At 46.6% G+C, this 21,710-nt stretch overlaps 1 protein-coding gene and 1 non-coding gene across 13 annotated transcripts in view; one reads left to right on the top strand and one right to left on the bottom strand.

Moving 5' to 3' along the window:
- The window catches only part of DLG2 (discs large MAGUK scaffold protein 2), a 1,647,444-nt gene that overhangs the window by 278,413 nt on the left and 1,347,321 nt on the right, over positions 1-21,710 (bottom strand). The window lies entirely within an intron of this gene.
- On the top strand, positions 8,974-9,048 carry TRNAS-GCU (transfer RNA serine (anticodon GCU)). Its single transcript has one exon. It is a non-coding gene; the product is annotated as a tRNA-Ser (tRNA).

Here is a 21,710-nt window from a genome sequence, read left to right as displayed (position 1 = left end):
TTTGGTATGGAATTTTTTTCACTGGCTAAGGAGAAAAAAAGAGGTGTGGTTTTTTATGTAAAACAGGAATTGGAACCAAAATTGATTTTTAAGGATGATGATGGTAGATCTATTGCAGTGCAAGTGATGATGAACCACAAGAAGACTTTGCTATTGGGACTGTATGCTCCTAATGAAGCAAAAGATTCTTTTTTTAATTAATTAATTAATTAATTAATTAATTTAGTGGACATATCCCGCCCTTCTCACCGAAGTGTCTCAGGGCGGACATTATGCAGCAACTTGATCAAGAAACATATGAGCAAATCATGTTAATGGGAGACTTTAATGGTACAATTAAAAATATTTTGGACAGATCTGGGAAGAAGCATAATGAAGGTAAACTACCAAAGTCTTTTTTTGAATTAGCCAAGCAAGAAAATCTTGTAGACATTTGGAGGGAGAAAAATCCTACAGTTAGAGACTATACCTTCTTCTCAGCTCGACATAACTCTTTCTCAAGGATTGATAAGTTATGGAGTACAAAAAAATTGGGACTTACAACAAAAAAATAGAGATTCTTCCGAAAATAAGAGCATAATTCAATAATGTGGTCTGCGAAACCTACCAAAAGGACTTTAAGATGGCGAATAAATGAAGATTTACTGCAGAAAGATGGGGTAGTAGAATCTCTGCAAAAAGAGACTAAAGCCTTTTTCCAAGTAAATGAAAATGAGGACATTCAATATCAAACGGTGTGGGATGCTTATAAAGCAGTGATGAGAGGTATTTTAATCACATTGAATAATAAAGACAGAAAAGCTAAAGAGAAACAAATGACAGACATACAGAAGGAGATTAAGAAGGAGAGAGAGCTTATAAAGAGACTGGGGAAAAAGAAGATTTTATAAGAAATTGGAATTCTACAGGACCAACTAAGACACTTGTTAAATAAAGAAGTAGAATGGAACTTAAAAAGGCTTCAACAAAAATCTTTTGAGAGTGCAAATAAAGCTGGAAAATACTTGGCCTGGCAAATGAAAAGAAAAAGGCAAAATAAAATTGTTAATAAAATTAGTTTGGGCAACAAAGAAATTGTTGACCAGGAAGGAATCAAAAGAGAGTTTTATAAGTATTATGTAAATTTGTATAAAAGTCATGTGGGGGAAAAAGAGAAAACAGATGCCTATTTACAGGAAATTAATGTTAAACCCCTAACAGACAATATGAAAAAGATCTTAAACGACCCAATTGGTAAGGAAGAAATTGAAGTTGCAATTAACTCAATGAAGCCAGGGAAGGCTCCGGGTTCTGACGGTTTTACAGCAAGATATTATAAAGTTCTTAAAGAAACTCTACTTCCAAAACTTCAGAAACTGATTAACATTATAAGAATAGATGGGAAGATACCTAATACTTGGAAGGAAGCAGTAATCTCGTTGATACCAAAAGAAGACAGAGATGTGACTAATGTAAAAAAACTATAGACCAATTTCATTGCTAAATAATGACTACAAAATATATGCTAGAATTTTAGCAGAACGCCTGAAGAAGCATTTGAATAGTTTTGTTAAAGAGGAACAAGCAGGGTTTCTCCCCAGAAGGCAATTAAGAGAAAATATCAGAACTGTAATAGATATAATATAATATTATGAAAAACATCCTGAAAAAGAAGTAGTTTTGCTTTTCGCTGATGCAAAGAAAGCTTTTGACAATGTTCATTGGGACTTTATGTTTGCAGAAATGGAGAAATTGGGATTGGGTGAAGACTTTGTTAGAATGGTAAAGGCAATATATACTGACCAACAAGCAAGACTTTCTATAAATGCAGATTTGACAGAGAAAATAGCAATTTGTAAAGGAACAAGACAAGGGTGCCCTCTATCCCCCTTGATATTTATAATGACGCTGGAAATACTGCTTATGCAAGTTCAAGAAGATAAGTAGAAGGTTTGAAATTAAAAGGCTTTTCTTACAAATATAGAGCGTTTGCAGATGATGTAATGTTTATAAACGAAAACCCAACTCAAGTTACACCATTGCTGCTCCAAAAAATAAAAGAATATGGTGAACTGGCAGGCTTTTATGTAAATAAAGAGAAAACAAAAATTTTGTGTAAAAATATGTCAAAATCTAAGCAGATGGAATTACAAAATTTAACAAACTGTGAAGTGGCCTCTAAAGTAAAGTATTTAGGAGCAGAAATTACAAAAAAGAATATTGACTTATTTAAAAACAACTATGAAAAGCTTTGGGGAAAATTGAGGTGGACTTACAAAAATGGAATAAGCTGAATTTGTCTATCTTGGGTAGAATATCGGCAATAAAAATGAATGTATTACCAAGAATAATGTTCTTGTTTCAAACTATACCAATAGTGAAAGAAGATAAACAATTTCAAAAATGGCAGAGGAAACTTTCGGAATTTATATGGGCTGGCAAGAAACCAAGAATTAAGATGAAGATCCTGACAGACGCTAAAGAAAGGGGAAGCTTCCAAGTACCGGATTTAAGACTATATCATGATGCAGTTTGTTTGGTATGGATTAAGGATTGGATAGTGTTATTAAACAGAAAATTATTAACATTAGAAGGCCATGGAAAGGTTTTTGGTTGGCATGCATATTTGTGCTATGGGAAAAGTAAAATGGATGGTTTTTTCTCACATCATTATGTAAGAAGTAGTTTGCTTAAAACTTGGTTGAAATACCAAAAATATGGAGATGAGAGGAAACCGCTGTGGATTGTGCCAACAGAAGTAATAAAGTTATATTCGGATATTGAGGAAGAGAAATAGTTACCATATAAACAATTGTTAAAAATACAAGGAGGCAAAGCAGAATTAAAATCAGTGGAAGAATTGGATTATAAATTTAATTGGTTTCAATGGTTACAAATTAAAAGTCTGCTGAAGCAGGATATTAGGAATGAAGGAATAAGACAAGAACAAACAGAAATGGAGAAAATGCTGTTTGGTGAGGATGTAAAATTGATCTCAAGAGGATGTAAAATTGATCTCAAACTGTTACTGAAATGGTCTACAGAGGAAGAAGTGGTAAAATCTCAAATGATAAAGTGGGCAATTAATATAAACAAGGAAATTCAGATGGAACAAAGGGAATATTTGTGGAAGAACTCTATGGAAATATTGACACGTAATAACATAAAAGAAAATTGTTACAAAATGTTGTATAGATGGTATATGACACCAAAAAAACTGTCAAAAACAAATAATCAGATGTCTGATCGATGTTGGAAATGTAAAAAACATGAATGGTCCTTCTACCATATGTGGTGGACTTGTGAAAGGGCTGTACAATATTGGCAAATGATCCAGCAAGAAATGTCAAAGATTTTGGGATACAAAGTGAAGAAGGCACCAGAAATCTTTTTGTTGGGATTACAAATAGAAAATTTTCCGAAGCAAGACAGAACATTACTTTGGTACATGCTTTCAGCTGCATGGACATTGTATGTGCAGTTGTGGAAGCAGAATAAGATTCCAGAAAAATGCGATTGGTTTATGAAAACTATGCACTGGAGTGAAATGGACAAATTAACAAGAGCACTAAAGGAACTTGATATGGAAAAATTTAATAATGAATGGCGAAAGTTTCAGAACTATGTGGAAGAACATTGGAGAGTGAAAGGACACTTGGTGAAATTTGATAATGGATAATTTGTTTATCAGCTATTTTTAATTTACTGAGACAAGAATGATAGTTAAAATGAGAGTATGAGAAAATATTTTGTTCTTTCTTAAAAGATTATATTAAGATAGATAATATGATTTAATTTAGTAATATATTAGATCATTAATTGAATGAGGTAATAACCATAAAGAAGTATAAGTTCCTTTTTTCTTTTTAAACAGTTTTTTTTAAATGTTAAATTACCTTTATTGCTTTTATACTCCAAAGGGAGTTCTGGCCATCACGTTTAAAAGGGGCCAGGCTCCTTTTAAACGCCTTTCCTCTAATGGGAATAATGCAAGATGGGAGCACCTTCCTTTGGGACTCATAGAATTTGACCCCCTGGTCCAATCTTTTTGAAACATGGGTGGTTTTTTAAGGAGAGAAATGGTTCTCTGGAGGCCTATGTTGGCTTGGCAGGGGAAGGGAAGGGAAGTACCACAAGGGAGCTGTTGTTTAGACCTTTATGCCTTTGGCGCATAGCGTCTCCTTTCTTTCCATTTCTCCCCCACCCACCATGAAGAAGAAGAAGAAGAATATCCCGCCCTATACTCTGAATCTCAGAGCAGCCACAATCTCATCTCCCTCCCTCCCCACAACAGACACCCTGTGAGGTAGGTGGGGCTGAGAGAGCTCTCCCAGGAGTTGCCCTTTCAAGGACAACTCTGTGAGAGTTATGGCTGACCCAAGGCCATTCCAGCAGCTGCAAGTGGAGGAGTGGGGAATCAAACCCGGTTCTCCCAGATAAGAGTCTGCACACTTAACCACTACACCAAACTGCCTCTCTGAAGCATCTTAGCTGGTCTTCCAGGACCTCATCCTGCAATGCCCTGTAGCGTCATCACTCCCAGGAAAGAGATCTCCCCAGGCTTATCCTTTCCATTTTGCATTCCCCTCCCCTGCCCCACAAAAAAAGGCATCTCACCGTGATCGAGAGACCCCTCTTATCTTATCTCCTGCTTCCAGGCAGCCTCTCAAGCTGTTTACAACCAACCTGCCAAAATTTCATCCGTCAGCCAGCCTTCAACCCTGATAAACCTTGTCATGCTACAAAGCCACGCCGATTTTCAAATTGCCTTTCCCGGATTAATATTTTGTTTAATTTGATGTGGTGCATTTTAAGCACCGCTGATTTGAATGGAAAGCCAGCTTCCCCCCCCTGTCAAATTCAATGGTCTCTCTTGTTGAAATCAATGAGATTCCAAAGTGGATAACTTAGGCTTTGTCATGCTCGGGACAGGAATCACCTTCTGAAGTATCTGGCGTAGGGCTGCCAAGTCCAATTCAAGAAATATCTGGGGACTTTGGGGGTGGAGCCAGGAGCAAGGCTGTGACAAGCATAATTGAACTCCAAGGAAGTTCTGGCCATCACATTTAAAGGGACAGCACATCTTTTAAAATGCCTTCCTTCCATAGGAAATAAGGAAGGATAGGGGCACCTTCTTTTGGGGCTCACAGAATTGGACCCCTTGGTCCAATCATTTTGAAACTTTGGGGGTATTTTGGGGAGAGGCACTAGATGCTATACTGAAAATCTGGTGCCTCTACCTCAAAAAACAGCCCCCCCAAGAGCCCCCGATACATCCAGATCAATTCCCCATTATACTCTATGAGAACCGATCTCCACATAGGGAATAATGAAGTGCCCAGCAGACATTTCCTCCCCCCCACCATCCCGTTTCTGGCGACTCTGAAGCGAGGGATTGGCCTCTCTACTCACGAGTTGCTGCCAACTTCTTCAAAGTAACACAGACACACCATCCCAAGAGGAAGCCTTTCCAATCGGAGACTGAAGCTTCCGGAGGTGGAAAGTCACATGGGGGCTATGGGAGCAGGCTTTCCCCCCCCCGGCCTGCTGACTGGGGGCGGGAAGGAGCCTGGGAAAGTGGAAGAACCCCTGCTGAGACCTGGGGATTGGCAAGCCTAATGTGGCATCTTAGATCCAGACAGCAAGCATCTTGTCCTTCACTGATTCCTTCCACTCGAACATTCGGAGTGAAAGATCTTGGTGAAATAATAATAATAAGACTGCAGATTTATACCCCGCCCTTCTCTCTGAATAATCAGAGACTCAGAGCAACTTACAATCTCCTTTATCTTCTTCCCCCCACAACAGACACCCTGTGAGGTGGGTGGGGCTGAGAGGGCTCTCACAGCAGCTGCCCTTTCAAGGACAACTCCTACAAGAGCTATGGCTGACCCAAGGCCCTTCCAGCAGGTGCAAGTGGAGGAGTGGGGAATCAAATCCGGTGCTCCCAGAAAAGAGTCCATGTGCTTAACCACTACACCAAACTGGTTCTCAGAGAGGTCCAACCCCAGGCTTATCAGCTTTCCCTTGTCAAAAACTGTAGCGCCTTGGGATCTGCTTGTCTCCTGAACTTTCACAGTCACTCTTCAATGGCAAAATCTGTGCAGAATTCTGGACCAGATAATTGATATAGCCTGGCCGGGGCCTCTGCTGACTCACCTCCATGCTAGAGTTGCCCAATAAATTCGAGAAGCTGGTGGGAGTGGTGGGGGGGACATTCCAGGAACCGGAAGGATCGCCTCTGATGTGCTGCCATCACCTAGAAGTGATGTAGGCATGTCGGGGTCAACATTCTGCTTCGGGGGCAAAACTCTATGGTAAAATTGTCCTCAAACCATGGAGTTTTGGCTCAAAACCAGAACGCTGCCCCCTGCATGCCCATGTCACTTCTGCACAGAGGTCATTTTGTAGAAAAACAGGTGATGGAGCTCATTAGCATATGCCCCCCCCACACACAGCCAAAAGCAACCCAACGCAAGAAAGGAGAGCCCTGGGAGATTGAGGCCTGCTTGGGCTGGCTAGAGATCCAGCCAGCCCAGGCAGGCCTCGCTCACCTGGGGCTCTCCTTGGCCACCCCCCCACAAAAGGTCAGCAAGCCACCTGCCAACCAAAATCACATAAGAAGTAGAGAAAGGGTGGCGCGGGCTTCTCCAGGGGTTAATGAGGGCTGCTGGGGGGCGTGGCAAAGCCCCTGGTGGCTGGCTGGCTGCCCGCTCTTCTAATCCAGGGATTGTTATGCAGCTGCACCTACTATTCAATGGACAAGGGAGGTGGGGAGGAGGAGGGGAACCCTCAGAAAAGTTCAGGAGCTGTGCTGCTGTGAGCTCCTGTGAATCTAGGCAAGTTTCTGTGTGACAGAGGCACATTGCAGAATGCTGTTGGGGGGCAGATTTCCTCCCACGGACCACCTGGCCGGCCGTGAGCAGGAGCCCACAAAACCGGGGATTCCCTGCCCCCAATTGGGGAATGGCAAGCCTATTTAATGCCCTCCAGTCACCTGAATCCACCTGTGGGTATTTCCCAGCCGAGAGCGGGCAACCCTACACATTGCCTACTGCTTGGTCCTTCTTAACTGGAGATGCTGAGGCACGGCTGGCCAACCTTGCTTAATGTAAGAGCCACAGAATAAATGTCAGATGTTTGAGAGCCATAAGACATGAACATCTGAAGCTGCCTTCTACTGAATCAGACCTTTGGTCCATCAAAGTCAGTATTGTCTACTCAGACTGGCAGCGGCTCTCCAGAGTCTCAGGCTGAGGTTTTTCACACCTATTTGCCTGGACTCTTTTTAGTTGGAGATGCCGGGGATTGAACTTGGGACCTTCTGCTTACCAAGCAGCTGCTCTACCACTAAGCCACCATCCCTCCCCAATCAGTATTGTCTACTCAGACTGGCAGCAGCTCTCCAGAGTCTCAGACTGAGGTTTTTGACACCTATTTGCCTGGACTCTTTTTAGTTGGAGATGCCGGGGATTGAACCTGGGACCTTCTGCTTGCCAAGCAGATGCTCTACCACTGAGCTACCATCCCTCCCCATGAATGTCAAAGGAAGGAAGGAAGGAAGGAAGGAAGGAAGGAAGGAAGGAAGGAAGGAAGGAAGGAAGGAAGGAAGGAAGGAAGGAAGGGAGGGAGGGAGGGAGGGAGGGAGGGAAGGAGGGAGGGAGGGAGGTGGAAAGAAAGCAACTTAAATTTTAAATGCATTCTTCAAGCTGCTGGCTGGCTTGGCTTGGAGAAATGATTTAAAGAGAGAAATTCCTTCTCTTAGCTGGCCAGTAGGGTGGGGGGTTTCAAGAGCCACACAATATGCGTGAAAGAACCATATGTTGCTCTCCTGTGCCAAGGAGTGAACCTCCTGTGCAAGGCAGAGGCTCTTCTAGGGAGCCACATCCACGGCCCCTGATCAAGATCTGCTTTATTTTTTTTTAAAGGATAGAGAAAAAAAAATCCGTGAAAAATAACTAATATAAGTAATGGTCAAATCTCAGTCGCAATTCATATGAAAACTCAATCGAAAAAGGTCTAAAAGACGTCCTGAAGAGACCCTCCACTTTCTCCACTTTTGAGACATCATGCTGGACACTGTAAAAAACCTGTATTGAAATTATTGGTGGGCGGTCCAACATCACGCCTCGATGAAGATGAAAAGGGACGGTGGTTCAGTGGTAGAGCATCTGCTTGGTAAACAGAAGGTCCCAGATTCAATCCCAGGTACCTCCAACTAAAAAGGGTCCAGGCAAGTAGGTGTGAAAAACCTCAGCTTGAGACCCTGGAGAGTGGCTGCCAGTCTGAGTAAACAATACTGACTTTGATGGACCGAGGGTCTGATTCAGTAGAAGGCAGCTTCATATCTTCCTTCCTTCCTTCTTTCCCTCCCTCCCTTCCTTCATTAGGGGAGGGATGGTGGCTCAGTGGTAGAGCATCTGCTTGGTAAGCAGAAGGTCCCAGGTTCAATCCCCGGCAACTCCAACTAAAAAGGGTCCAGGCAAGTAGGTGTGAAAAACCTCAGCTTGAGACCCTGGAGAGTGGCTGCCAGTCTGAGTAGACAATACTGACTTTAATGGACCGAGAGTCTGATTCAGTAGAAGGCAGTTTCATATCTTCCTATCTTCCTTCCTTCCTTCCTTCCTTCCTTCCTTCCTTCCTTCCTTCCTTCCTTCCTTCCTTCCTTCCTTCCTTCCTTCCTTCCTTCCTTCCTTCCTTCCTTCCTTCCTTCCTTCCCCTCCCTCCCTCCCTCCCTTCATTAGGGGAGGGATGGTGGCTCAGTGGTAGAGCATCTGCTTGGTAAGCAGAAGGTCCCAGGTTCAATCCCTGGCATCTCCAACTAAAAAGGGTCCAGGCAAGTAGGTGTGAAAAACTTCAGCTTGGGACCCTGGAGAGTGGCTGCCAGTCTGAGTAGACAATACTGACTTTGATGGACTGAGGGTCTGATTCAGTAGAAGGCAGCTTCATATCTTCCTTCCTTCCTGCTTTCCCTCCCTCCCTTCCTTCATTAGGGGAGGGATGGTGGCTCAGTGGTAGAGCATCTGCTTGCTAAGCAGAAGGTCCCAGGTTCAATCCCCTGCATCTCCAACTAAAAAGGGTCCAGGCAAGTAGGTGTGAAAAACTTCAGCTTGGGACCCTGGAGAGTGGCTGCCAGTCTGAGTAGATAATACTGACTTTGATGGACTGAGGGTCTGATTCAGTAGAAGGCAGCTTCATATCTTCCTTCCTTCCTTCCTTCCTTCCTTCCTTCCTTCCTTCCTTCCTTCCTTCCTTCCTTCCTTCCTTCCTTCCTTCCTTCCTTCCTTCCTTCCTTCCTTCCTTCCTTCCTTCCTTCCTTCCTTCCCTCCCTCCCTCCCTCCCTCCCTCCCTTCATTAGGGGAGGGATGGTGGCTCAGTGGTAGAGCATCTGCTTGGTAAGCAGAAGGTCCCAGGTTCAATCCCCGGCATCTCCAACTAAAAAGGGTCCAGGCAAGTTGGTGTGAAAAACCTCAGCTTGAGACCCTGGAGAGTGGCTGCCAGTCTGAGTAAACAATACTGACTTCGATGGACTGAGGGTCTGATTCAGTAGAAGGCAGCTTCATATATATTCATATTCAACACCACTGGCTATCCACGCTGAGGGTCTCTTGGAACTTGGAAATGTTGAGGACCTTATTCTAGTATTACACCAGCACTCTGTCCTTGTAAAACTTACCTGTAAACACCTGGGCGTGCTGTGAAGATATATAAGAAACTGTTGTGGTCTTTTAGACCTCTTTCATAAATTATCGAGTTTTCCTATGAATTGTGACTGAGATTTGACTATTACTTGCATTAGTTATTTTTCACAGATTTTTTTTCTCTCTCTCTCCATAGACTATTTTTCGGTGATTCTTTTCCAATTTGGCTTATATTTTTTTAACAGCAGCAGCAGCAACAAAACCCAGGTCATCTGAGGATGCACGGCCTTATCACTACCGCTTCATCGCTTTGCCCTAAACGATGAAGACGCACCCCGCCATTCTGACTATAGTCTCCCGTCCTGATTTCACAAAGCGACCATTGTCCCAGAACCATGACTGTCGGTCCCACTGAGGAGGTTTGGCGTAACTGGAAATCAATTAAGGAACCTAGGAGATCCTTTGCTCATTAAAGCTTACACATATCTTTCTTTGCCAACGGTCATAATTTAGCCACATTTCGGGGTTATTGGCCATCTGCTGACAAATTCTTTCAGCTTCCACGCTCGGTTTTCCCCACATGGATAAATAATCAAAAGCGCAGAAAACTTGTTCTTCAGACAGAGGAGCTGGAACACGTTGAAAAACCCTCCCTCGAATAAAACTCTAGTAAATATCATTTAAGGATTTTTTTAAAAAATCTAATTTTAAAAATTGCAATTAACTTGTTCTATTCTGATTTTTTTTAAAAAAGCACTTTCCCCTTTAGAGAGCCAGTTTGGTGTAGTGGTTAAGTATGCGGACACTTATCTGGGAGAACCGGGTTTGATTCCCCACTCCTCCACTTGCAGCTGCTGGAATGGCCTTGGGTCAGCCAGAGCTCTCGAAGAGCTGTCTTTGAAAGGGCAGCTGCTGTGAGAGCCCTCTCAGCCCCAACCAACTCACAAGGTGCCTGTTGTGGGGGGAGAAGATACAGGAGATTGTGAGCCGCTCGGAGTCTCTGATTCAGAGAGAAGGGCGGGGTATAAATCTGCAGTTGTCTTCTTCTTCTTCTTTTGGTTGCTTATTGCACTTGCACTGAATAGTACGTTTCTCTTTAGAGCCTTTGAAGGGCAGAATCAGGCCTGATCAGATGTGAAGGGGAGATAGGGTTGCCAGCTCTGGGTGGCGAAATACCTGAAGATTTGAGTGGTGGGTCTTGAGAAGAGTGGGGTTTGGGGAGAGGAGTACAGTGGCATGAAGGCTGCTTTCGAAAGAGGAAGAAGAGGAGGAGGAGGAGGAGGAGATTGGATTTATACCTGGCTCTTCACTAGCCAAATGAGTCTCAGAGTGGCTTACAATCTCCTTTCCCTTCCCATCCCCACAACAGAAACTCTTTGAGGTAGGTGGGGCTGAGAGGGCTCTCCCAGAACTGCTCTTGAGAGCCAGTTTGGTGTAGTGGTTAAGTGTGTGGACTCTTATCTGGGAGAACCGGGTTTGATTCCCCACTCCTCCACTTGCACCTGCTGGAATGGCCTTGGGTTAGCCATAGCTCTCGCAAGAGTTGTCCTTGAAAGGGTAGCTGCTGTGAGAGCACTCTCAGCCCCATCCACCTCACAGGGTGTCTGTTGTGGGGGGAGAAGACATAGGAGATTGTAAGCCACTCTGAATCTCTGATTCAGGGAGAAGGGCGAGGTATAAATCTGCAATTCTTCTTCTTCTTCTTCAGATCAAACTTGAGAGAACTTGTGGCTGACCCAAGGTCACCTCAGCAGGTGTATGTGGAAGGAGTGGGGTATGAAACCCGGTTCTCCCAGATAAGAATTCACGCACTTAACCACTACACCAAACTTAGGCAGACCAGTGAGGTCTTGTGGTGGGCAGAAGAGAGGAGGGAATCCCAGGGAACTCCAAAACCTGGAACCAGTCCTAGCAAAAATGTCTGTGAATGAGGACAGAGCGGGGGCTCAGGGACAGCAGAACATTTGCAGCCCCGAGAATATCCTCACTTTAAAGCAGATGCCCAGTCCTTGTGGGGTTTGCACATGGGCAACCAATGGCTCCTTCCACTCCAAAAAGCACAGCAGATGCTCAACCTACCCTCACACGTTCCCCTTCTCAGAATACCCCTTGACTGCCAGATGGCTGGCAAAGGATTCTCAGGCCTCCTCCAGCAGACCCTGATGGCATCTTGGGGCAGCTGGAGCTGTCAAAATGAGGCAGCGTTGCTGGAGTGTCCCTGAGCGTGCCATCTTTGCGAGGACCGATTTTGGCCAGGGCCAGCGAAAGACGGGCCCAGAGATTGCAACGACTTAAAAAATGTAATTATAGCAAGGCATGACAGTGAGATAGCTCGAGAAAGGAGCTGTCTCCTCAGAGACCGGAGGGAAAAAAAATATTTAAGGAACAAGCTCCATCTAAAAATAGTCATACCAAAATGTGTTTTGAACATGGATATTGATGGGGGTGGGGGGAACTGATGCTTATGCTACCAGCTTTAGTTTTTGCAGGATTTCCGAATGCTTCGGATTCATTTATTAGGAATATAAGAAGAGCCCTCTTGGATCAGAGGAGTGGCCCATCCAGTCCCGCATTCTGTCTCACACAGTGGTCAACCTGGAGGGCCAACAACAGGGCAGAGAGGCTGAAGGCTTCATAAGAACATCAAAAGAGCCCTGTTGGATCAGAGGAATGGCCCATCTAGTCCAGCATTCTGCCTCACATAGTGGCCAGCCTCTGGAGGGCCAACAACAGGGCACACAGGCCGAGGCCTTCATAAGAACATCAGAAGAGCCCTGCTGGATCAGACCAGTGGTCCATCTAGTCCAGCATTCTGTCTCACACAGTGGCCAGCCAGTTCCTCTGGGCAGCCAACAACAGGGCACACAGGCCGAGGCCTTCATAAGAACATCAGAAGAGCCCTGCTGGATCAGACCAGTGGTCCATCTAGTCCAGCATTTTGTCTCACACAGTGGCCAGCCAGTTCCTCTGGGCAGCCAACAACAGGGCACACAGGCCGAGGCCTTCATAAGAACATCAGAAGAGCCCTGCTGGATCAGACCAGTGGTCCATCTAGTCCAGCATTCTGTCTCACACAGTGGCCAACCAGTTCCTCTGGGCAGCCAACAACAGGGCAGAGAGGCTGAAGGCTTCATAAGAACATCAGAAGAGCCCTGCTGGATCAGACCAGTGGTCCATCTAGTCCAGCATTTTGTCTCACACAATGGCCAACCAGTTCCTCTGGAGGGCCAGCAACAGGGCAGAGAGGCTGAAGGCTTCATAAGAACATCAAAAGAGCCCTGTTGGATCAGAGGAATGGCCCATCTAGTCCAGCATTCTGCCTCACATAGTGGCCAGCCAGTTCCTCTGGAGGGCCAACAACAGGGCACACAAGCCGAAGCCTTCATAAGAACATCTCACCCTCCCCGCTGAAGCAGGCTCTCCCTCTCTCCTCACCCCCCCATCCCTTTTTTAAACAGAGGCTAGATGACCATCTGACTAGATGACCCTGGAGGTCCCTTTCAGCTCCATGATTCTATGCTCAGAGCAGCCTGTCATTCAAGGCTCCCAGGCTCTGCAAAGAATTGAACCCTCATATAAACTTTACCCCGTCTGTGGAGTACTTTGAGGCAGTTCGTTACACGTGACATCACTTCTAGGCACTCTCGGTCTCCTACTGGTTTCAGGCTGGGCAAGGCAACCTTACCACAGCCCTTGGCGCTTAGCCCACGGTTTGCAGCACGGGGCCTGTTTTGGGACCAGGATCAGCCTGGGATGTGCTCAGGGCCAGCCCTGCCACTAGGCAAATGAGGCAATTGCCTGGGGTCCTGGCCTTCTGGGGACACCAGATTGGGAGCCCCCCATGTGAGTCTCAGGGATGTTATCAGTGCAATTGTGAGGCACCAGAAGCTAGCCTTGCCTAGAGTGCCAGGCAGTCTAGGGCTGGTCCTGGAGAGCCAGTTTGGTGTAGTGGTTAAGTGTGCAGACTCTTATCTAGGAGAACCAGGTTTGATTCCCCACTCCTCCACTTGCACCTGCTGGAATGGCCTTGGGTCAGCCATAGCTCTCTTATCTGGGAGAACCGGGTTTGATTCCCCACACATCCACTTGCAGCTGCTGGAATGGCCTTGGGTCAGCCAGAGCTCTCTTCTCTGGGAGAACCGGGTTTGATTCCCCACACCTCCACTTGCAGCTGCAGGAATGGCCTTGGGTCAGCCATAGCTCTCTTCTCTGGGAGAACCGGGTTTGATTCCCCACACCTCCACTTGCAGCTGCTGGAATGGCCTTGGGTCAGCCAGAGCTCTCTTCTCTGGGAGAACCGGGTTTGATTCCCCACTCCTCCACTTGCAGCTGCTGGAATGGCCTTGGGTCAGCCATAGCTCTCTTCTCTGGGAGAACCGGGTTTGATTCCCCACTCCTCCACTTGCAGCTGCTGGAATGGCCTTGGGTCAGCCATAGCTCTCTTCTCTGGGAGAACCGGGTTTGATTCCCCACTCCTCCACTTGCAGCTGCTGGAATGGCCTTTGGTCAGCCTTAGCTCTCTTATCTGGGAGAACCGGGTTTGATTCCCCACTCCTCCACTTGCAGCTGCTGGAATGGCCTTGGGTCAGCCTTAGCTCTCTTATCTGGGAGAACCGGGTTTGATTCCCCACTCCTCTCACCTGCAGCTGCTGGAATGGCCTTGGGTCAGCCATAGCTCTCTTCTCTGGGAGAACCGGGTTTGATTCCCCACTCCTCCACTTGCAGCTGCTGGAATGGCCTTGGGTCAGCCACAGCTCTCTTATCTGGGAGAACCGGGTTTGATTCCCCACTCCTCCACTTGCAGCTGCTGGAATGGCCTTGGGTCAGCCATAGCTCTCTTCTCTGGGAGAACCGGGTTTGATTCCCCACTCCTCCACTTGCAGCTGCTGGAATGGCCTTGGGTCAGCCTTAGCTCTCTTCTCTGGGAGAACCGGGTTTGATTCCCCACTCCTCCACTTGCAGCTGCTGGAATGGCCTTGGGTCAGCCACAGCTCTCTTATCTGGGAGAACCGGGTTTGATTCCCCACTCCTCCACTTGCAGCTGCTGGAATGGCCTTGGGTCAGCCTTAGCTCTCTTATCTGGGAGAACCGGGTTTGATTCCCCACTCCTCCACTTGCAGCTGCTGGAATGGCCTTGGCTCATTCATAGCTCTCTTATCTGGGAGAACCGGGTTCTAAGTACCCTCTGGGGAACATGTGGGGAGAGACGGTCCCTAAGGTAGACCATATAGGGCTTTAAAGGTAATAACCAGCACCTTGTAGAGAATCCGGAATACTATTGGCAGCCAGTGCAGTTCCCGCAGCCTTGGCTGTATGTGCTCCCATACAGAGAGGCCCAATAACAGCCTGGCTGCTGCGTTCTGCACCAACTGCAATTTCCGGATCCGAGACAAGGGCAGCTCCATGTAGAGGGCATTACAGTAGTCTAGTCTCGAGGTGTTGTGGGGGGAGAAGATATAGGAGAGTGTAAGCCACTCTGAATCTCTGATTCAGAGAGAAGGGCAGGGTATAAATCTGCAGTCTTCTTCTTCTTCTTCTTGTTTCTTTAAGCTGAATTGTGTTTCTATAAATGTGTTGTTCAATCATATCCCATTATTGTTGGGTAAGCCGTTTTGGGGTACATTTGGAGGAAATGATGGTAACAAGAACAAACGCCCAAACAAATGTAACTGGAGGGAGAGCAGTGTTTCATAACGGTGCAGGTCAGCCACTAATCAAACCTATTTAAGCTGGACCATGCATCGTCATTCCAGCATACGGGGCCAATGCAAAACCCAGGTTTCCTTATTTAATAAAGCCTGACATGACAAAACCTGGGTCTTATTCATCAATGCTTTATTAAACAACTGGAAAGCTTTACTCATCGCTGATGGAGGGACAAATTGCTCTCTATTAGTCCATTCCAAATATCTAAAAAGCATTTCACTCAGAAACAAATTGAACTCTGCTTAAAAGGTTTCCTCTAAAAGCCTTGACGCAACACCGGAGGTCTTTCTGCGACGGCAGCATGCCCCGGTCTCTATATTTTTAAATTTAGCTTGGAGATAAATATGTTGACTTCCTGAGCTTGCCACTTTTGCTGCTTGAGAGCCAGTTTGGGGTAGTGGTGAAGTGTGCGGACTCTTATCTGGGAGAACTGGGTTTGATTCCCCACTCCTCCACTTGCACCCGCTGGAATGGCCTTGGGTCAGCCATAGCTCTCGTAGGAGTTGTCCTTGAAAGGGCAGAAGCTGTAAGAGCTCTTTCAGCCCCACCTACCTCACAGGGTGTCTGTTGTGGCGGAGGAAGGTAAAGGAGATTGTGACCGCTCTATGACTCTGAGATTCAGAATACAGGGAGGGATATAAATCCAATATTATCATCATCCTCCCCCAGTCTTTTACTGACAGAACCAAGCTTGGCTGTAGGGTTGCCAGGTCCAATTCAGAAAATACCTGGGAACTTTAGAGGTGGAGTAAGGAGACTTTCCCATCCCCCCCCCCAAATAAAAATACAATGCCATTCCCCTGAATACAGTCTTCATTCCCTTGTCCCCCAGCAACAGACTGCACTTCCACTAAATGAAAGTGAACACACCCTCTCTCACACACACAAAGCAGCCAAATAAACACAGTTTGCAAGCACACACTTTTGTGATCTCGCTGGGGTAATTTACTCACTGGAGCAATTTACACACCGGAACTGATCAATGTAACCATCGGCTGTATTTCAACCAATTTCTTACGACCAACAGGAAAATAAAAGCAGAGCAGCTTCAAACAAACAGAGGGGCTCTGCTCACTTCTTGTCCTTTTACACACTCACCGAGAAGACCCAGGAGCTCTCAGCCAGTTAGGGAAAGACTTTCTGTGGCTGTTTCCATCCTCTTCCCACCCTTAGCCAGTGGAATGCAACAGACCTTGATTGATAGTTTGACGGGCCAAAGGTTGATGCAGCACAGTCCCATCCAATCAGGGTGCTCCATTTTGCCACCACGAAAGGGCTTTTATATATATATATATATATATATATATATATATATAGGATGTCTTGATGGCAGGGCTGCTGTCCCTTTAGTGTCCCTTTCACGTCCTGTCACTTTAATTTGTAGAAATGGGTAGCTGAATCTTTTTGTGTCAGGGAGGTAAATAACCTGATCTTGCAAAATAAATCCCATTAAGCCTACATAAAAGGCACAGGGAATTTTTCTCCAGGCAGCTCTATTTCTAGGCTGCAACTGAATATCAAATATCCCTTTTTGTTCCTGCTCCATGGAATATTAAACAGATGAGAACTCCTCGCCCCCACTTGCATTCTCCAGTTTCAAACATCAAGAAATATGCATCCAGAAAGTGTCTTTTCAAACATCAAGAAATATGCATCCAGAAAGTGGAGAGCCAGTTTGGTGTAGTGGTTAAGTGTGCAGACTCTTATCTGGGAGAACCGGGTTTGATTCCCCACTCCTCCACTTGCACCTGCTGGAATGGCCTTGGGTCAGCCGTAGCTCTGGCAGAGGTTGTCCTTGAAAGGGCAGCTGCTGTGAGAGCCCTCTCATCCCCACCCACCTCACAGGGTGTCTGTTGTGGGGGAGGAAGGTAAAGGAGATTGTGAGCCGCTCTGAGAGTCTTCGGAGTGGAGGGCAGGATATAAATCAAATATCATCATCATCTTCTTCTTCTTTTCCCACAAGACATAACAATTTCTTACAGTCAGCCAATAAGTATAGGGTTGCCAATCCCCAGGTGAGGGCAGGGGATCCCCCGATTTGGAGGCCCTCCCCCTGCTTCAGGGTCATCAGAAAGCAGGGGAGGGGAGGGAAATGTCTGCTGGGCACTCTATTGTTCCCTATGGAGACTTATTCCCATAGGAAATAATGGAGAATTGATCTGTGGGTATCTGGGCCTCTGGGGGGGGGGGTGCTGTTGTCTGAGATAGACTCACCAAATTTTCAGTATAGCATCCACCGCCTCTCCTTGAAATACCCTCCAAGTTTCAAAAAGATTGGACCAGGGGGTCCAATTCTATGAGCCCCCAAAGTAGATGCCCCTATCCTTCGTTATTTCCTATGGAAGGAAGGCATTTAAAAAGATGTGTGGTCCCTTTAAATGTGACGGCCAGAACTCCCTTTGGCGTTCAATTATGCTTGTCACACCCTTGCTCCTGGCTCCACCCCCCAAAGTCTCCTGGCTCCACCCCCAAAGTCCCCAGATATATCTTGTATTGGACTTGGCAACCCTAAATACCTGTTTTGAATGTGACCACCTAACCTGTAAAATGCATATGGAATTAAAAACAGATGGGGGGGGGGGACCCCAAAGGAACATCACGTTGTAAGTGAACCACAGAGAAAAAGTTTCCAAAGTGGTAAAGAAACAAAATAAAGCATGATACATCCCTAGGTTGGCCTCACATGCTTAGAAATGCATCCACATCCAGCCCAAGACGTTGCTTGAGGAAAGGCCAGGCCGAATGTAACCTTGTCTGTGTGACTCTATAGTTTTCTCCTTCCTTTTCTTTCTCTACCTCCGTCCTTTCCTGTTTCCCTCACAGGATAATTCTTAGCATCAGGAAAGATAAAGTTGATTTTCTACCCTTCCTGGCCTCTACCGTAGGGTTTACTATCATTCAGTGTGTGTTGAAACCAACAGAACCGCAGCTCCACCTAGTGACAGAAATAAAGCATTACCATATGCGGAGTGCTGTAAGCAAAATGGATGGGGGAGATAAAGGTTCCATCAGTTCCTGTATCCTGAGAGCATACGTTGATACGGGGAGCCAGCCCCCTGACCCAAGAGAACAGCAGCAGAAAAGAAATGACACAAATCGCTGCCAAATGTTGTCGTTGCTAGGTAAAATTATGAACTTTCAGAAAAGAGCACAGATCTTAGAATGCAGTCATGACGTCACTGATGAATGGTTAGAGCAAAAAGTACTCATTTCAATTCCTGCCAATCCATAGAACCCCCACAGGAGGAAAAAAAAATCTAAAACAATCCAAAACGGGAGGCTGAAAGCAAAACTGACTTGCGGCTGCCTGCCCATACAACAGATGTCAACATAAGAACATAAGAGAAGCCATGTTGGATCAGGCCAACGGCCCATCCAGTCCAACACTCTGTGTCACACAGTGGCCAAAAAATTTTATACATACACACACACTGTGGCTAATAGCCACTGATGGACCTCTGCTCCATATTTTTATCTAAACCCCTCTTGAAGGTGATCAGATCTCGAAACCATGATCAGATCTCGGCGACCATTGTGGGTTGCCATAGCAACAGCAATGCATGTTGAGTAGTCACATGGAGAACCAGTCAAGTCAAAGAAGATGTGGTGTGGAAAAAAGCAGCACTGAGTGAGGAGGACGTTGGGGCAGGAAACGGCGGGGGGGGGGGGGGAATCAAATATCCTGTAGATCAGGGGTGACCAAACTGTGGCTCAGGAGCCATTTGTGGCTCTTTCACACATATTGTGTGGTTCTTGAAGCCTCCACCGCCCTGTCGGCTGACTTGGATAATACATTGAAACTTAAAATTGTTTTCTTTCCACCTCTTCCTCCCCATCTATTTCCTTCCTTCCACCTGACATTCAGGTCTTGCAGCTCTCAAACATCTGACGTTTATTCTACGTGGCTCTTGCCTGAAGCGATCTGGCCGCCGCTGCTCTAGCCGGTGAGTCCTCGTGGGTTTCCCTATATTAGCACATACTTTGCTTCTTCTAATACTCTTCCTGGTGAAATCATACCAGGGAAATTCCAGATGCTAAAGGGCAGAACGGCAAATTCATCCTGGGTGTACATAAAGCCTGTCAAAACATGTCTTCGCAAGGCAAACAACGTAAGGCTCAAATGAGAAAGCACGCGGGAAGCAGAAAACGGATCAGGAAATCCAATTTATTTACACATCCCGCACAAAATGAAGAACCTGTCTTCAGCAACCTTCGGCTGATGAAGCCATTATCTCTAAAGCCGTTGGAGAAAATGGGGAACGGGAACGAAGGGAGGCTGAAGGAAATGTCCGCTTATTAACGCTAAGCACTTTCCTTATTTAAAATAATCTCAGGCCTGTTTACACGGACACGAGGAAACTGTTCTCCCCAGGATTCCAGCGATCTCATTTATAGAAGCAACGAAGGAATGGTGCATCCGCTGAAGGTGCCCATCAGACACCCTGGAAGCCCCTGTGATCATTTAAGGTGCCCACTGGACACCGTGGAAGCTGCTGTGATCAATGACTTGCCAGTTCATTGCTTATGAGAAGTGGATCCCCCCCCCCACACACACACACAAGGAAAGGAACTGCCACAGGAGGTGGTGGCAACTACAAGCACCGACGGCTTCAAGAGGGGATTGGAAAAACATATTGGTGTCAGACCCAGAGACAAGGATACATCAGACCCAGAGACAAGGATAAGACAAGTGGAGTTCCAGATCTTTAATCCAGCATCATGGGCATACACACACCTTGTCGGAACTGGCCTTCCCGCCAGTTCCCAGTGCTTATAAACCTTTGCCCTGACCGTTATAATTCAAGCCCAAGCGCGCCAAGCTAAAGCGGGGGAATTGCGCGGGATTTCTATGAAGCTCTCGTCACCACAGGTGGTGGTATCAGTCCGTGGGTTACATCTCCTCCAGTCCCGACCTTGGTTGCGTAGTGATTAGCCGATTCCCAGACAAGCCACCCTCCCTCCAGATAAGCCGCAAGCAGCAGGATGCTTCAAAGGCAGCATAGCAAAGCACGAGCGTAGCATTGTATAATTTGGATACGTATGGTAAGAGGAACAAGAGGAGTGAGACAAAATGGAGTGACTCTTGACATTTGGATGGCTTCAAGAGGGGATTGGAAGAACATACGGAGCAGAGGTCCATCAATGGCTATTAGTCACAAACAGGGGTCGTTTTGTAGAAAAATAAGTGATGGCGCTCATTAGCATAACTCATGAGCATAAGCCCCCCCCAGCCAAAAGCAACCCGATGCAAGAAAGGAGAGCCTCAGGCGAGTGAGGCCTGCTTAGGCTGGCTAGAGAACCAGTCAGCCCAAGCAGGCCTCACTCGTCTGGGACGCTCCTTGGCTACCTTCCCACAGTCAAAAGGCCAGCAAGCCACCCACTGCCCAGAATCACATCAGAAGTGAAGAAAGGGTGGTGCAGGCTTCTCCAGGGGTTAATGAGGGCTGCTGAGGGCATGGCAAAGCTCCCGGTGGCTGGCTGGCCGCCCACTCTCCTAATCCAGGGATTGTTATGCAGCTGCACCTACTGTTCAATGGACAAGGTAGGTGGGGAGGAAAAGGGGGAACCCCTAGAAAGGTTCAGGAGCTATGCTCCTGTGAGCTGCTGCTGAATTTAAGGCCTGGTCACAAGTTATAGATGGAACTCTCTGCCTGGGGCAAGTGATGCTCTGTATTCTTGGTGCTTGGGGTGGGGGGCAGTGTCCTGGCTCCACTGGTGGACCCACAGATGGCACGTGGTGTTTTTTTTGCCACTGTGTGACACAGAGTGTTGGACTGGATGGGCCACTCACTTGATCCGACACGGCTTCTCTTATGTAACTGTCATAAGATAAGACCTATGTAAGATATTGGATGCCTTGACCTAGATGGCTCAAGCTAGCCTGATCTTGTCAGATCTCAGAAGTTAACCAGGGCCAGCCCTGTTAGTGCTTAGATAGGAGACCACCCAAGATGATAAAGGTTATGCTGAAGAAGGCAGTGGGAAACCACCTCTGCTCGCCTCCTGCCCTGAAATCTCCACAATCGTCGTAAGTCGACTGTGACTCGATGGCACTTTCCACCACCAAGATGGGAGGGGCAACAGTATGAGGGCTTCTAGTGTCCTGGCCCCACTGATGGACCTCCTGATGGCACCTGGGTTTTTTTTTTTGGGGGGGGGGGTTTGCCGCTGTGTGTCACAGAGTGTTGGACTGGATGGGCCAGTTCGGTGTAGTGGTTAAGTGTGCGGACTCTTATCTGGGAGAACCGGGTTTGATTCCCCACTCCTCCACTTGCACCTGCTGGAATGGCCTTGGGTCAGCCATAGCTCTGGCAGAGGTTGTCCTTGAAAGGGCAGCTGCTGGGAGAGCCCTCTCACAGGGTGTCTGTTGTGGGGGGAGAAGAT

Source organism: Heteronotia binoei, chromosome 3 (assembly GCF_032191835.1).
Source record: "Heteronotia binoei isolate CCM8104 ecotype False Entrance Well chromosome 3, APGP_CSIRO_Hbin_v1, whole genome shotgun sequence".
Taxonomy (NCBI): domain Eukaryota; kingdom Metazoa; phylum Chordata; class Lepidosauria; order Squamata; family Gekkonidae; genus Heteronotia; species Heteronotia binoei.
Note: the sequence above shows the minus strand (reverse complement) of the source record. Positions and strands in the feature narration are given on the sequence as shown.